General features: G+C 34.5%; 1 protein-coding gene and 1 pseudogene across 1 annotated transcript in view; one reads left to right on the top strand and one right to left on the bottom strand.

The window, feature by feature from the left end:
* The window catches only part of LOC141513798 (follicle-stimulating hormone receptor-like), a 163,895-nt gene that overhangs the window by 7,519 nt on the left and 139,670 nt on the right, over positions 1-16,706 (top strand). The window lies entirely within an intron of this gene.
* The window catches only part of LOC141501571 (FUN14 domain-containing protein 2 pseudogene), a 126,234-nt pseudogene continuing 111,308 nt past the window's right edge, over positions 1,781-16,706 (bottom strand).

Here is a 16,706-nt window from a genome sequence, read left to right as displayed (position 1 = left end):
GTGTGTGTGTGTGTGTGTGTGTGTGTGTGTGTGTGTATGTGCATGTGCACAGTTAATGAAATTATATAACGAATGAAAAAATGTTGAAATAAAAGAAATTACACTAAGGCAAACAAAGGGTTATAGGGGGTGGATTTTTGAAGTGTTAAGAAGTAACATAAAACTTTGGGCTTACGTGATTTTGAGGGTTTATATGGGGGTTGTACTACTTAGGAATCAGGACACTTGAATTCTAGTCTAAGTTCTGCCATTAACTTGCTGTGCGATTCTTGGTTAAGTCATTTAAATTCTTTTCACCTTTTTTTCACTTGAAAATTTGGGATAAAAAAATGTTGACCTTCCATGTTCTTTCCAGGGATCTCAGACAATGTAAAAATTACTTTTTCAGTATGGATTTTCGTATACTCCTGCCAAAGATTCAAAAATTCTCAAGTTTGATCTCAAAATTCTTCTCTTGTGGCAGAAAAATTTCCCCTTCTTCATCTTACTCCTCTCAGATGCATACAGCAGTGAGAACATGATTTGATCATTGAAGATTCTGGTTTTTACTTTACCTTGAGGGATGAATAATGAAATCTGGAAAGCTTCCCTTGGAAATTAACTTTATCTTGTCAGGAGGTGAGTCCTTCTGTGATAATGACTGGCTGAGTGGAACCTGAAGAAGCTAGTGGACAGCTTAAGCCTTATCCCTTGGTGACAGGAAGAGAATAGAAGTCTTTTCTCATAGCATACAGATGGGGAGCTCATGACAGAAGAAACAGTAAAAAAAAATGCCTAACATGTCAAAGAAGCATTGGAGGGAGGAAAGAGGGATAGAAAAAAGAGTGAACCTAAAGGGGTAGAGGAAAAGGAGGGACAGAGAAGAGAAAGAAAATGAAGGGAAGTCAAGGTTGAAAAAAAAGTTAATTTAATAACTCAGGGTCAGATACTTAAATAATTATATAAAATGAAATTTGAATTTTGATCTTCATGATTTTAAGCATGGTCTTCTACACAATCATATTATTCCCAGTGCTATGTATATTTTTCTAATATGCTTTGAATTTTCTTATCCCAATAAGAATTTCTTATAATAATAAGATATCAGCAGTTTTACTAATTCTATTAGTTTTACCATTAACATCTCACCTTTGCCTAATTCTTTCCCAACTAAACATTGTACCCAGCAGTTGGGACTTTGTCCAGAATTTTGAGTCTCACCAGGGAGCAAAAGTCATATTCTCAGCAGAGATATCAGAGAGAAAACTATAGGAGCAGCTGCATATTGGAGCACATTTAGAGAGAAAAAGAAGGAAATTGTACAGCAATGGAAGTCTCCTCTAATGCAGCCAATGAACTCTACCCAGAGAATTGGCTGAAAGCTATAATTTACTGAGGGTTATTATTGGCAACTGAAGAAGCAGTTTTGATAGCTCAGAATTGCGCTTGCTTTGGGAGGACAAAATCACCCTATTTACTTATTGGTGTATGCTGTCCTTTTGTGCCCAGGCCCAAATACCAGGGAAGCTCATCACTTTGAAGTGGGTCAGCATGGTCATGATGGGGAAATTCATTTTGTCTTGTCTTGTGAGTCCCATAGCTACCCACTAGATCACCTAGATATTATGGATAATTTTGATTATTTATTCTTCTTTTTTTCCCCCATCATTCCTTTAAAAAATTAGGCAGACCTAAAAGCACTGACTTTGATTTCAGAAATCTTCCTTTTAATTCTTACTGCCACTTACTACTGGTGTGTCCTTGGGCAAATTACTTAGCCTCTGTAGTTCTCAGTTTCTTCATCTGTAAAACTGGGGCATCTGGCATGTCTTCCAATTCTATATTTGATTCTCTGACTACCCAATTTAGACTTATTGGACAACAGTAACAGCCTGTGTATTCTGCAAGAAAAGATAGCAGAGGTAAAGATCGTTTTTATTTGCCTTGTGACTGATTCTGAGATCTGAATGTTTATTTCTGATCTGACCTCCTCCTGCAGTGCCTTAGACTTAGAGAATGTTTTTTTTTTCCCTCTGACCTAAGCCTGCCATGCCTTATTCTTTTGTGTGTAAAAGATCTGTTGACCTGAAAGTCTTGAGGGTATGGGCAGAGCCATTTGATAAAAGTCAAACCAAAGCTTTGCTAGAAATTTGAAACAAAAACATGAAAGACTAGATTTCCCACAACACCATACCATACTACCCTCATCTCAGTAGTCAATGCCCCAAAACCAAAGAATTTTCTGACTCTAAGAAGACTGAAAAAAATATCAAATTGCTTAAATGGGAATCTGATTTCTGATTTTTCCAATGATGAGCTCAGTGCAAGCTTTTGTAGAGAAAGTATCTATGAAGCTGGAACTCAAGATTCAACCAAATACTGAGTAAGTTATACAGTTCCTATTTCAGAAATTACTCTTCTACATTTAAAGAGACTTTATAATGATTCATACCATAACAATTCAGGTTTATGTTGCATTTTAGGGGTTATAAGTCACTCTACCCCAACAACTTGATGAAAATAAATAGTACAAAATCTATTTTGTTGATGAAGAGACAAAAGTTTCTGTTGATTCAAAGAGGTTCATAGATTTGCTCATGGTCACATAGTGATTAAGAGTCAGAATGAAGATTCAAACCCAAATCTTCCATCTCCAAGTTCTGTGCTCTTTTCACAATTCAACTCAGTTTAAAACAATAATCATATAGTCCTTAATGTATGAAACACACTGGCCTAGGCACTGTGAACAGAGAGATAAAAATCACAAAAAAAAAATTCTTTATTTTAAGGAGCTCTCCTTGTTCTTAGAAAATACAACATACATTCAAGTATGTAAAAGAAATTTCAAATATCTTTGATCTACTCAGATTTGAGATGAGTGGTATCAACCAAAGTTGAAGATCTGTTATTTTGGGACGACCATTGCAAACCCTACCAAGACAAATCCAGACTATGCTCCCTCAAGTAGATTACTACAAGAATGCTTAAGAGATATTCCCACCCATTTCTGTCCATTCACTTCCTCTTTATTCATTGTTCACAATTACTCCTTTCCAAAATCTCTCATGTTCCTTTTTCTAAAAAAAAAATGAAACCATTCTCTCCAGCTTAACCTTCAAAGATTTTTACAGTCTGGTCCCTATTTACCTCTCATTACTTCTCATTACTGCAATCTAATCCAATTCAACATTTATAAAAAAAAATATCTACTATTTATAAGATTCTGTGTGCAAACTACTTCTGGGTATAGAAGATCAATATGAAAAGTTGCTCTTAGTCTCCAAAAAGTTGTGTTCTACTTAGTTGTTCCATGAAGGCAATTTGTTGTATTCATCATCCCTGAACCACACCAAGCCTAATGATTTTTTTTCTGTGAATAAATAGGGATATTTACAGTAGCTCTTTTCTGGTGTCAGGGGGCTGGAGATTGAGGTGATGCCCAGTATTTGGAGAATTACTAAACAAATTGTGATACATGATCGAGATGAAATGCTGTTCTGTTGAGAAATGATGAACAGGATGATCTCAAAAAAACTTACATGAGCAGATGCAATAGGGAAATGTACCTTATGCAAAATAACAGTAATATTGCAGGATGATCAGGTATGAGTGACTTACCTGTTTTCCCACAATGTTGTGACCCAAGAGAACTCTGAAGGACTTCTGACAAAGAATGCTATCCATCCCAAAGAAAGAGCTGATAGTGTCTGAATACAGACTGAAGCATGCTTCCCCCCCACACTTTATTTTTCTTAAGGTTTCCTCTTTTTTGTGGAGAGAGTGGCTTATGTTTACTTTTACAACATGACTATTGTGGTTATGTTTTTCATGACTACACATTTTTAAACTATCTATACCAATTTACTTTCTCAATGAGGGAGAATGGGGTGGTAGGAAGGGAGAGAATTTTCAACTCAAGGTTTTTGGAAATAAATGTTGAGACTCGGTTTTGCATATACCTGGGGGGGGGGGATAAAAAGTTTAAAAAAAAAGATTTCTTCCTTACTTGTCTTCATCTAACCATATCCTATCCACCCATCTTTAAGGTCTAATTCAAATTCTCCTACCATCCTGAAGCATCTTTAGTCTAATCCAACTGACAATGATATCTCCTTCCTCTCCATAATGCTCCTTATCTCCTTGGAAAATTATAATAAGAACTATGAGAGAAGGGAGAAGAGATAAGGAAGACCATTTTGGACAATTTGAGCTTGAGGTACCTACAGGACTCACAATTTGAGATGTCCAAAAGGCATTTGGTGATAGATATAGGACTGGAACCTTGGATAGAGAATCAAGACTGGAGTTTATTGTGAAAGCAGAGAGGAGTATTTATACATGTATTGAACTTAGATTCAAAGAAGAGACTGAATCAGTCCTCTACTAGGAAATCACTATAGGACTCATAAATTCACTAAGGGAGCATAGACAAAATATTTAATCTAAAAAGTTTAATTCTAAAAGCAGCATGGTCAAATCATAGACTTGAAGTTAGAGAAACCTAGGTTTGAATCCTGCCTCATTAGCTTTGTGGTCATGAGCAAATCATTACCTCAATGAACTGTAATTTCTTCCTCCTCTATAAAGTGTGAATCAAATAATAGATGCAGTCTTTTTTCCCAAGTGCAGAGGTAGAAACCTCTAGATGCATTTATATTATTGTATGCTTTTAATAATACTAATGATACCAAGTCTTTATATAGCACTTACTTGTATCAAGCACTTTACAAATATTATCTTATTTCATCCTGACAACAACAACCTTAAATAAGATGTACTATTATTATACTCAATTTACAGTTGAGGAAACTTTTTTCTTTATTGGAAGAGAGGGTTCAGTGAGGAAAGGGGAAGTAATATAAAGAAATTATTTTGCTATAAAAGATATCATTAAAGCCTAAAAATAACAATCCCATCTATAATACTCCATAGGCTTGTAAATCTGAAATGGGGTGATGCATATCAAATGTATTATAAACTTTAATATGTAGAAAGAGATATGTATGAATATGCACAAGAGATTGATAGAGATAGAGCCAGAGATAGAGGTAGAATTAACTAGAATACCTACCAACATACCCATGTCTCCCTGACTCTGAAAAAACTTTCACTTGGTCCTACCAACCCTGATAGCTATCATTATATATCTCTCTTCTGCCCTTTATAGCTAAACTCCTTGAGAAGGTCATCTCTTATAGGTGCCTCCATTTTCTTTCCTTTTATTTTCTTCTTAACTCCTTGCATTTTAGCTTCTAATATTATCATCCCACCAAAACTGTTAATGAACTTTTAGTTGCTAATTCCAATAACCTTTTCTCTATCTTTTCTCTTTGACCTCTCTGCAGCTTTTGACACTGTTGATCACACCCTCCTCCTTGTCACATTCGTCTAAGTTTGGGGGACACCACTCTCTCCTGTTTTTTTCCCTACCTATCTAACTCTTCCTTTTCTATATCTTTTGTTGGTTCATCCTCCAGATCCTCCTCCAGATCTGGGTTCTATCCTGTGTGTTTTCCTCTATACACTTCACCTGATGATCTCATCAACTGCCATGGACATAATTACCATCTCTGTGATGAACTCTCAAATCTAACTTTTTCCCCTGCCCCAATCTTTCTGCTGACCTCCAATCATACATCTCATATTGAATGTGAATAGACATATGAAACTCTTTACATGCAAAAAAAAACTTATTTCCTTTCCCCCTAAACCCTCCACATCTTTCTACCTTCCCTATTCTATGGGAAAAGGTCACAATCTTCCACTGCATACAGGGCCATCTCCAGTCATTCTGATTCATATCTAGGCACTGGACTCAGCTGGATCATTAGACCTAAAGTCAGACAGACTTGAGTTATAATCCAGCTTCAGACATTTACTAGCTGTGTGACCCTGGGCAAATCCCTTAATCATTATTTGCCTCATTTTCCTCAATTGTAAACTGGAACTAATAGCAGCATCTACTCTAAGAGTTTTTATGATAATTTATGGGATCATATTTCTAAAACGCTTAGACCAGTCCTAACATGTAGTAGGCTTATTCCCTTTCCTTTTCTTTCCCTTGGTTTTTCCATCTATAATTTGAAGGAATCTCAAAACTCAGCTTTAATTACATTCACTCAATTCAACCAATAAGAACTCACTAGGCCTATGTAAGGCAATAGGGTAGATAAAAGTCAAACAGTGCAGGTTTTCTAGGAACATAAATACATTCTGTTGGAATTATTGTGTGAGCAACTCAGGCGGTCATCACATGATTCTATATTATACAGGTATATATAACATTTACATACAACAAATGCTCACATCTAAATGAAATTGCAAATCTATGTACAACAAAAAAAGTGAAGATTACTCCACTATCAAATCTTAAATATGCATTGCCAAAACATTTTTTCCTTAACATGAACATGCACTGACTAATATGGAAATATGTTAAACACGATTGTGTATGTATATATATATATATATATATATATATATACATACACACACCTTTTACTAGATTGTCTGCTGCTATAGAGAGTGGGGAGGGAAAGGAGGATGGTAGAAAACTCACAAATTTGTAAATGGATGCCTATAGAAAATTATCTTGGCATGCAGTTGGGAAGATAAAATAAAATTTCATTTGAAAAGAGAAAACCACAAACATACATCAACACAGAACATCAACAAATTCTAAGAGATTGTTCCATACTTAAAAGAAAAATGAAAGGGTCATTCGTTTTCTAATTAAGTGAGATCCTTAATCTCTTCTTCATTACCAATTAAAATTTTGTTTGTTTTTATTTAAATCTCACTGTATATTTTCCCTTTTAAGGGAAAGAGAGCAATCATGTACAAACTTCAATTATTCCTACTTTTCAGGTGAGAAGACTGGGACTCAACAAAGTTTAATTACTTGCCCAGGGTAATGTAGTTGAGATTTTGTAGTTAAGATACAAAACTAAGTCTGCTGGGTGGATGTATTTTAATCAATAATATATCTGAACATTTCATTCAGGTCTCATCTTTTGAGCCTTTGGGAAAGAAAGCAATGAAAGGAATACAAAGATATGGGTTTTTTTTTTTAATTTTGTAGTGCTAAGCAAATTGCATTGAATATGTCCATCTAGATTTGGAAATTAAAGGATTCCAAAATGATTTGGAATGATTGCAAATTGCTTCTGAATCCAAGTCCTTGTCTGACTCTAGGTGTGGTCCTTTTTCTGCTGCTGATGTATTGGCCCTAAGAACAGCAAACAATGAAAAGAAGGTACTGCTCTGTGGTAACTAAAGTATGCCACTGACTGGAAGAAGTCTTTCTCTAAGTATCTGACCCATTTGTTTTTGAATGCTGAAGTCTTTCCTGTGACTTTAACTTTATCTTGTTACTCAGGCTTCAGGAAGATGACAGTACTCTCCCTTGGTCTCTAATAGCCTTGTATGTACAATGACCCAATTGCAATATGTAGTATATTGATTTGATTTGGCAGAGAAGATTAGAAGGAAGGGAGAGACTTTGTAAATGCACTCTGCCTTCTTAATTATATGATAGAGTGGGGATGGAAAGTCATTCCTCTAAAAGTTACCCCAAAGTTCTACTTGATCACAGATCCCTGTGATTCTTTAAGTGAGACCAAAGGTATTCATTTCATAAAGAGAGATGAAGAATATGCTCCAAATGCCCCCTAGCAGATTGATAGCATATCCTTTCTTGAGCAGTGAGGAATGAGAAAAAAAGCAATAGGTCCTTAAAAGAACAATGAAATCAAAAAGGGTTTTTGAGTTATGAAATTGTATTTATCTATTTCACCTTATGATCAAAGTTCAGTGTCTTGAATATGTCCAAAGGAGCCTCTGTGTCTCAAAGTTATAGACCTGAAGTCTCAGTGAAGGACAAATGCATTGGAAGAAAGAAAAAAATAACTGGAATTGAATTCATATGATCTGGGTTTGAATTCTAGCACTTTCACCTATTTCCTATGCAACTTTGAATAAGCTCTTTAACTTCTCTGGCCCTCAGTGTTCTCTTCTCTAAAATGAGGAGGCTGAATAAGATGATCTTTAAAAGCCCTTCTAGTTTTAAACCTACAACACTGTTATCTCACTTGCTCCCAAATGAATGATATCCATTAATTTTATTTATTTTATTTTTAATTTATGAAATGAAAAAACCATATCCATAACATAGAATGATAAAAAGATGATTGCCCCAAAATTGTAAATCTATTATGTATAACTAATACAAAAGTGAAGGTTGTCCCATTATCAAATCTCAAATAGCCATTGACAAAATGTTTTCCCCCTAACATGAATAGGCATAAACATATGACATGAAGAACCCCAAGATCTTGCTCTATAAAAAGACAATGAATGGGTCGTTCATTTTCTTTTATCTGCTACTCCTTTTTAAATAAAAGATCACTGCACTTTAAAGCAAAATGGCTAAATAAGGAAGGGCAATGGAAGCAGAGATAAAATGGGGTGCCAGAAAGTACGTGAGTTTTAAAAGCAAATGAATTTTAAGGTGATAAAAATAAAATACAAAAAAATTAAAGAATCAAAGTTGCCATCTGGAATACCCACACAACCCCTGCTTCCCAACTGGAGAAAAACTACTTCTCAAGAAGTTTCTTTATAGGAACCATGGAGTTTCTTCAGGGAGAACAGGAGCCTCTTGGTATTCATCTAATTTTCTCTAAACAAACACTCTGGAATAAATGAAAGCAGAATATTCTACCTGGACAGAAAAATCACTAAAGGCTTTACAAAGCATTCTGACTGCTCAAACTATATGGAAGATAGAGGGCCACCAGGAATAGCTCCCCAGGAATAGGTTCTGAGCCTGAAAGTCAAGGTAGACATACAACCTATATGTGCTATCTCAACAGGAAACTCAAGGCAATGTCAGGGAGAGGAACAGAAAAACAAGAGAACTCCCCTAGGAAAACTAGACATAGCTATACAAACAGTTATGGCTCATAGAGTGTTCAATTGTGGGTGCATTTTTCAATGGAAACCTAAGGTCAGACCAGTTGTTTTTTCTGACTGTCTCTAGCACAGATAGTGATAGCTGCCATTTGTTAAGTGTTTTAATATTTGCTTTAAGCAAATGATCTCAGTTGGACCCCATAACAACCATGTGAGGTAGGAATCACTGGTATTATGAGGTCCCTTTTGCAGATGATGAAACTGAGATTCAGAGAGGGGAAAGGACTTGCTTATAGTCATGCAATGAATAAGAATAAAAGATGGTATTCAAACCCAGTTCTTCTGGACTGTGATTTTAGCTCTTTATCCACCAAGCCATGTTCCCTCCCTTAATGGTGTGGCAATTAATGGGGGGGGGAGAAGGAAACAAATAAAAGATAATATGGAGATAGAAATGTCAAAACTTATCGATTGATTGGATATGATGGAGAGGATGAGTGGAATACAGCAGCATCTTTTATACAATTTGACACTAGGAAAAAAATACCTAAAATACACTCACATTTGCTGCTTGGTCATTGTTGAAGTTCTACTCTCCAAAACTGATCTTCAGAAATCCTGCATGGGAGGAGCTAAATGATTCAATTCTGAGTTCCCTGGTACCATGCATCCTTGTCCTCAACCTCTACTGTTTCTACTGCCTCTGAAAAAGTGTATCAATGAATTCCTTTATTATTCCAGTCTTCATTCTCCCAAGACTTCCCAAGCAAACATCCTGTCCTGACTGATTGCAAGGGATATCTTACTTTTGTATATGAATGCTCAGTTCTCAGTCACTATTTAACACATAATAAGCACCTCAAAAAAGTAATTTCATTCATTCATTTATAGAAAGATAAGCATATATATATTAAAATTGATACATATAGAGAATGTCCCAAAAGGTTTATTTCACTTTTGTTGTTTTGACATTCAAAACTTTTATATGTGTGCATACCATATTTCCCCATGTATAAGATGCACCTTAATTTGGAGGCCCAAAATTTGAAAAAAAACATATTGCATAAAGTTATTGAACTCAAGTTTTATTCATCATGAAATTCAACAACCTTCTGCTCATAGCTTTCAGGCATCTTTTGGGCAAGTCTGGTGAGTGTAAACATGTTTAGTCCATTCCATTTCATGAAACTGAAACACCAATCATGTCCTCCTTTGAAACAGTCGCTTTTTTTCCAACAGCAATTCTTGCCTCATGGTGAACCATCTTTGTGGACACAAGAAATCCAGTGGTTCTTTGTTCTTCAATCCATCTCTTCAATTCCCTCTCCAAATTTGACCATTTTACTGATTTGCCTCTCATGGCCTTCTGTCATGATGTTTTCAGTTGGGTTTCATTTTCCCATAGCCAGTCTTGGATTATTTTCCCAGTTGGAGGAGGACCAAACTGAAGTTCAGTAGTGCCATTTCCCTTCACTTTTGCAAACTGGACCATTTGAATTTGAATTCAGCACTATGTGAAAATCTTTTCTGAGTCATTTCTGAACAGAATATAACAAAATGTAACAATATAATGGTAATAAATTCAAAATGATAAGTGTAAAAACAACAAGCTCAAAAAAGCTGGAAATGCAAGTAAAAATATCTACAATCACTGTACAAGATACTCCCAGTTTTTAGACCCTAGTTTCTAGAATTGGGAAAAGTTTACTTTAGGATAAATTGTGAAGGATGAAAATGTTGAAAAGTTACTGTGGTCATCTCTAGGTAGCTGAGATGAAATGGAGGGTTATGTCATGGAAATAAGTATATTAACAAGAACATTGAAGAGTTTAAGAGAACATCAAATATCCATGTTGAAATCCCCTAGTTTGAGGCCAAGAATTGAGGCAGAGAGGAAAACTTTGAGCCAGAACTCATTGGAGAGGATGGTTCCTTTGGCCACTGTTCTATCTAATAATCTTAAGCAAGTCACTTAAGCCTGAATGACTCCCATCCAGGGTCCTTTCCAGTCCTCCTGATCCATGTCTGGACATTGAATCCAAATGGCTTCAGAGGAGAAAATGAGGCTGGTGACTCTCTCACTTAAATCCAATTTATGTTCATGTCATGGCATCATTCCATGATGTCATGGTCTTCAACAATTAAGGGCAAGAGGGTCAATTTGGTGGTGCACCTGCCATGGGATCAGAAGGACTAGAGTTCAAATCTGATCCCAGACACTTAATAATTGCCTAGCTGTATACTCTTGGGCAAGTCACTTGATCCCATTACCTTACAAAAACCAAAATAAGGAAAAAAGAATTAAGGGCAAGCATCATCATCATCATCATTGTCATCATCATCACCAACATCATCACCAGATAACAATTATCAGAATTTTGTTTGGGAGATAAATTTGGATTGACAATCTCAAAGGAAGAGAAATTACTGAGTGAAAGTGGTAGAGGGAAAGGAAAGTCTAAAAGTGACAAAATGTAGCAATTCCCCATCCTGACCAGTGACTTATGAGTGAAATTGCAAACAGTGCTGGAAAGTGAGACCAGTAATGTAATTAGTAGAGAACCAGTACTCAGTAAGAGGAAGAAGGTAGAGTGGGAAAAGAAAAACTTTAATAGAAAAGTGATTATGTTAACTATTGAGGCAGGTTAAGGGGAATGTATGTGTGTGTGTATGCACACACATATAATATAGGCATTATATACATGCATATTACTTAAATATCTATGAAATACGTTATACATTTTCCTATATATTCTATATTATATAATTATATTATGAAATATAATTTTTGTATTACCTTTTGCTTTCACTCAATGGAACAGCAAGTTTCTTTAGGAAGAGGTCACATTTTATCCCTTTGTGTGCCCCATGGGACTTAGCATGCATATGAATACTATAGTCACCCTAGTAGGTATATCAACTAATTAAAATAGAACTAAGAATTTTAGCTCCTAGAACAAGAAAAAAAAAGGAAGGAAAATGGAAAAATTCCATATTTTTTATCTCTTTTTAGTTAATTATAGATTGTCTAAACTTTTCATTCTTCCTCTTAGTGCCCATATTTGAGGAATTTTGCTCTTTAGAGAAAGACAAGAAGAATGAAAAGAAAGGAAAAACCCAAGTTGATCATCAATTATTATAATTAGTTGATAAAATAATAATAGTCATTCATCTTAAATTTTATAAAGCATATTACTTACAATATCCCTATAAGATGTATTTCAAGCTTTATGATTCTTCTAATTGAAGAATTTAAACTCCAAGAGGTTATATGACTTGGTCTGGGTCACAAAGCTAGGAATCAGAACATTAGTCTTTCAACTCAAGGTCTAGTAGCTCTTGGAAAGAGCATAATTGGAAATCAAGAAAAGAGAAGCTGAAAAATTACTATAGAAAGGAAGGATTGGAAATTCTAAATTAATTTTATAATAACTTCGTTCACTTTTTGAGAACTTTTTCTATGTATAAGTTGCTATGCCAGGAATGAGTGGAATACAAAGATGAATAAAATATAATCTTGTCCTTCAGACTTCATCTTTTAACTAGACCATAAGACTATGGAAGCAGTGACAGTATCTTTTCTAAATTTTTATTTTCTCCAATTAAGTATAAATTTCTAAAATTATTAGTATTCTTAGTGTCTAGAGTACTTAGTTCCAAGTATTTGGCTAATTCAATTATTCTCATAGTTTTTGATCTCAGGACTCAAAAGGACTTTTGTTTATGTGGGTTTTATGTCAATATTTATTTTATTAGAAATTTTAAAAGTCTTTGAATCATCGTGAAAATAATGTTGACCTTATAAATCCCTTAATAGTGTACCTGTACTTTCTTTGAAAACATGACTTCTGTTTCCCTTATGCAGACTGGGGGTATAGAAAGTCCCATACAATATGCTACTATGGTCCCCTCCCATCCCCAGATTTAGTGTATTTCTGAATACCATTGATTCACTATATCTTTTGCTACATCCTGCCTGGATAACTAGTTATATTTCCAGTGAGGAATTCTGACTTTTCTATAGGAATAATGATGATAATAATTATGGATAATAGCAGTAAGGTCACCGTGATGTATTTTGGGGGGAAGTATGAAAAGACTTACAAATTAGGAATATATATTAAACTAAGTACACATTATACACATATAATGAAGATATTTGTCAAAGTCGTTCATGATATCCTTGTTGATATTCTGTACTTTAATGGCTCTATAATGTTGATATGCATATTTCCTCTGATGACAACTTACTCATGTGGCCCCATTCTATACTATTCCCATTCATGATTTTTCATGAGTTCTCACAGGAAGTCCACACAATATTTTGGAGATCTTCCGTACTTTCTCTTAATATCATGGAGATACCAATAGACTACCCAAAACTTATCAAAGTGTCACTAGTCAATCTTTTTTTCCATGTACTTCCTTTATCATATAAAGAACTTCAAAAGGATAATAAAGGTCACCTGGTTCAAACATCTAATTTTACAGATGAGAAAACTTAAGCAGAGATGTTAAATGACAAGTCCAAAGTCCCACCTAACAGTATTATAAGAAAATGGATAGACCTGTATTCTAAAGAAAAATCCAAAGTGCTCATGGTACTCAATCATGGCATTAGAGAATTAAAACTAAAAAAAGAGCCTCCAAGGTCAGAGAGTTCAACCTCTATATTATTAAAAGAATTTTGAAATTTTCCAAAGGTACCACAGCCTGCACTCTTTTTATTCCATTCTAGGCCCAATTCGTTATCCATCAGTATTATCCGTAATGCTGGACCAAATTTATGGCCTGTCCATCTAATGCATTTCATAATTTTGGACAATGAGCAATTTTCATTCTCTTTATTTTTCCATAGTTAGACTAAGCTATTTTGAATGATTTCAGAATCCCTTTTGGGCACTTCACAATGTCTCTGTGCTTGAGACAATTATCACAATATTACTTGCAATTAAAAGCATGTAGAAGCCCTCAGTATCTAAAGGGAAAGCCTTCTTCAGCTTACAATCATGTTTAATCTTCTGCAAAATAGAGATAACTCATTTTGACAAACTCATGCTTTCCTGTATTGAACTTCTTTTGATATTAATGAGAGTCATTAAATAAGTTGTTATATCTTTCAAGGATAATTAAATAACTTTGACATAGACAAGAGATACACCATATAGAAGTAAAGGTGGTCTTTAGTTCTACCAAATCAATTTATTTTTATAGTCAAAAAACAAAAAGTACATGAGATCTTTTATTCACTATATCTTTCAGTAAGTTGTATTATTGTAAAGATTTGATCTACTATTGAACATTTTTTGAAAGCCCATACATTCTCTCTCATAACATCATCAAATTTGTCCTTGATTTGTGTGTATTCTCATAAAATTTTTATGTAGATGGGAAAAAAGACCTATGCATTAGTAGTAGTAAATGAAATTCTCAATTGTCCTTTTGGGGTAGTACTAAAATCTGACATGTCTTCCACCTTTCCCTCCTTCTAATACCTAGAGAATTATTTTCTCAACCTACTCAAAATCATTTTGCCTCTACAATGAACCATCCTTTGGAATTCTGGACCTGTATAACTGCTTTTCCCATCTTAATTTTCTTTGGTACAATTTCTATTTTCTCTAGAAGTATAACCAGGTTTGTGATACTAGAATCCAAATATCATTTCTCCACCAAATTTGACAATATAAAGAGGGTACCTTTAAAAATTATGGTTCTGTTTAATCCTCCTTCTGTGTGTTTACTTCCTTTAAATCTCATCCTTAAATGCCCTCAGAATGACTGTTGTTTGTTAGTTGTTTGTTGTCAATTTTCCTTTAAACTGTCTCCCCCCTTTCAATACTTCTCTATTTTATGAGACATCATTCCTTAAATTCTTCTACCATTCTCCAGAAGATTTTAAAAATCAGTTTATATTACAAATATATGAAGTCTTAGGACACTATAGATGGTCATTTGGGAAGTAAGTCAGCTGATTAGTTTGGCAAGGTATTTTTTTAGGGTCGTTGAGTCTTAGTGTGGCAATTGACTTGCTCCTGTTTGAAATCATCATAATTAGAGATAATAATCTTTCCTCCATTCATTTTATTTTATTCAGCATCAATACCTTACTTAAATATACTAGATTGGAGCTGTTTAAGTTGAATGCCTTATCATTTTCTCATTTTTATTCTTTATCTGTGTAGCTAAGATTGAGTTAAATGACACCATATCTAAGTAGATTTGTAACTGGTTGAATAACTTACTGAAAGAGTTGATTAATTGATTGATATCAACCTAGAGAACATTTCTAGTAGTGTGTAGTCAGGCTTTGACCCAATTATAATTTTTGCTATCAAACCTTAGATAGAGACATAGAAGTTAATTTTTATCAAATTTATAAAGGACCTATAGCTGGAAGAGATATCTAATATGTCTGATCACAGAAGCAAGATTCAAAAAATCTAGACCAGTTGAAATTATTGGCTGAAACTAGCAAGATAATTTTTTTCTTTTTTTAAATTTATTTTTATTAAAGATATTATTTGAGTTTTACAATTTTCCCCCCAATCTTGCTTCCCTCCCCAACCCCCCACAGAAAGCACTCTGTCAGTCTTTACTTTGTTTCCATGTTGTACCTTGATCCAAATTGGGTGTGATGAGAGAGAAATCATATCCTTAAAGAAGAGAAGAGAAGTCTCAGAGGTAACAAGATCAGACAATAATATATCTGTTTTTTTTTTCCTAAATTAAAGGGAATAGTCCTTGCACTTTGTTCAAATTCCACAGCTCCTTATCTGGATACAGATGGCACTCTCCTTTGCAGACAGCCTAACATTGTTCCCAATTGTTGCACTGATGGAATGAGCAAGTCCTTCAAGGTTGATCATCACCCCCATGTTGCTGTTAGGGTGTACAGTGTTTTTCTGGTTCTGCTCATCTCACTCAGCATCAGTTCATGCAAATCCCTCCAGGCTTCCCTGAAATCCCGTCCCTCCTGGTTTCTAATAGAACAATAGTGTTCCATGACATACATATACCACAGTTTAGCAAGATTAAATTTAATGCAAAGATGGACACCTTGGTATAAAAACAAATTTGCTTGCACAGTTACCAAATGACAAAAACCTAATGTAGAAGCAGTTAATATGCAAAAGAATGAGTATTTATCATTGAAGTCAAATTTAATGTGACTCCAGAGTGTGGCACAATTAACACTCCCCAAAAAATCTAATGTATTCTTAGTTTACATTTATAGAAATATAATATTTAGAATAAGGAACACAAAAAATGATAAAACTTTATCTAGAGTATGATCTTCAGTTTTTTTATGCTATATATTAAAAATAAATCCAGAAGGCAAGCAAAGGTGGAAAGGGCCTAGAGAATATATTATATACAGAATACTTCTAGAGAGTGGAAATATTTAAGAAAAGAGAAAATTTTTCTTTGGAACATGGGGATTAGAAAATTATAGATGTTGCTTAATTATCTAAAAGCTCTCACATGGAGAATTTCATTAGCTTCATTTTCTGCATCTATAGGGAGCCAAAACTACAACCAATGCGTAAAAATTTCAGGGTTCCATATTTTTGCTATATATATAAAGAAGAATTTCTTAATAATTAGAACTGCCAAAAAATGGAATGCTCTAGTTTCTCGGGTAGTAAATTACCCATTAAGAAAAAAGATTCTAAGAAAGCCTGGATGAAAATTTATCAGGATTGTGGTAGAAGGGATTCCTGAATTCAATAAATGACTAATTAATGATTGCTTCCTATGATAACAATATTTGATTTGTGACCATCCCAGTGGCTTTAGGATGTTCCATATTT

This window comes from Macrotis lagotis, chromosome 1, assembly GCF_037893015.1.
Source record: "Macrotis lagotis isolate mMagLag1 chromosome 1, bilby.v1.9.chrom.fasta, whole genome shotgun sequence".
In the NCBI taxonomy this organism is placed as follows: domain Eukaryota; kingdom Metazoa; phylum Chordata; class Mammalia; order Peramelemorphia; family Peramelidae; genus Macrotis; species Macrotis lagotis.
This window is presented reverse-complemented; position numbering and strand designations above follow the sequence as displayed.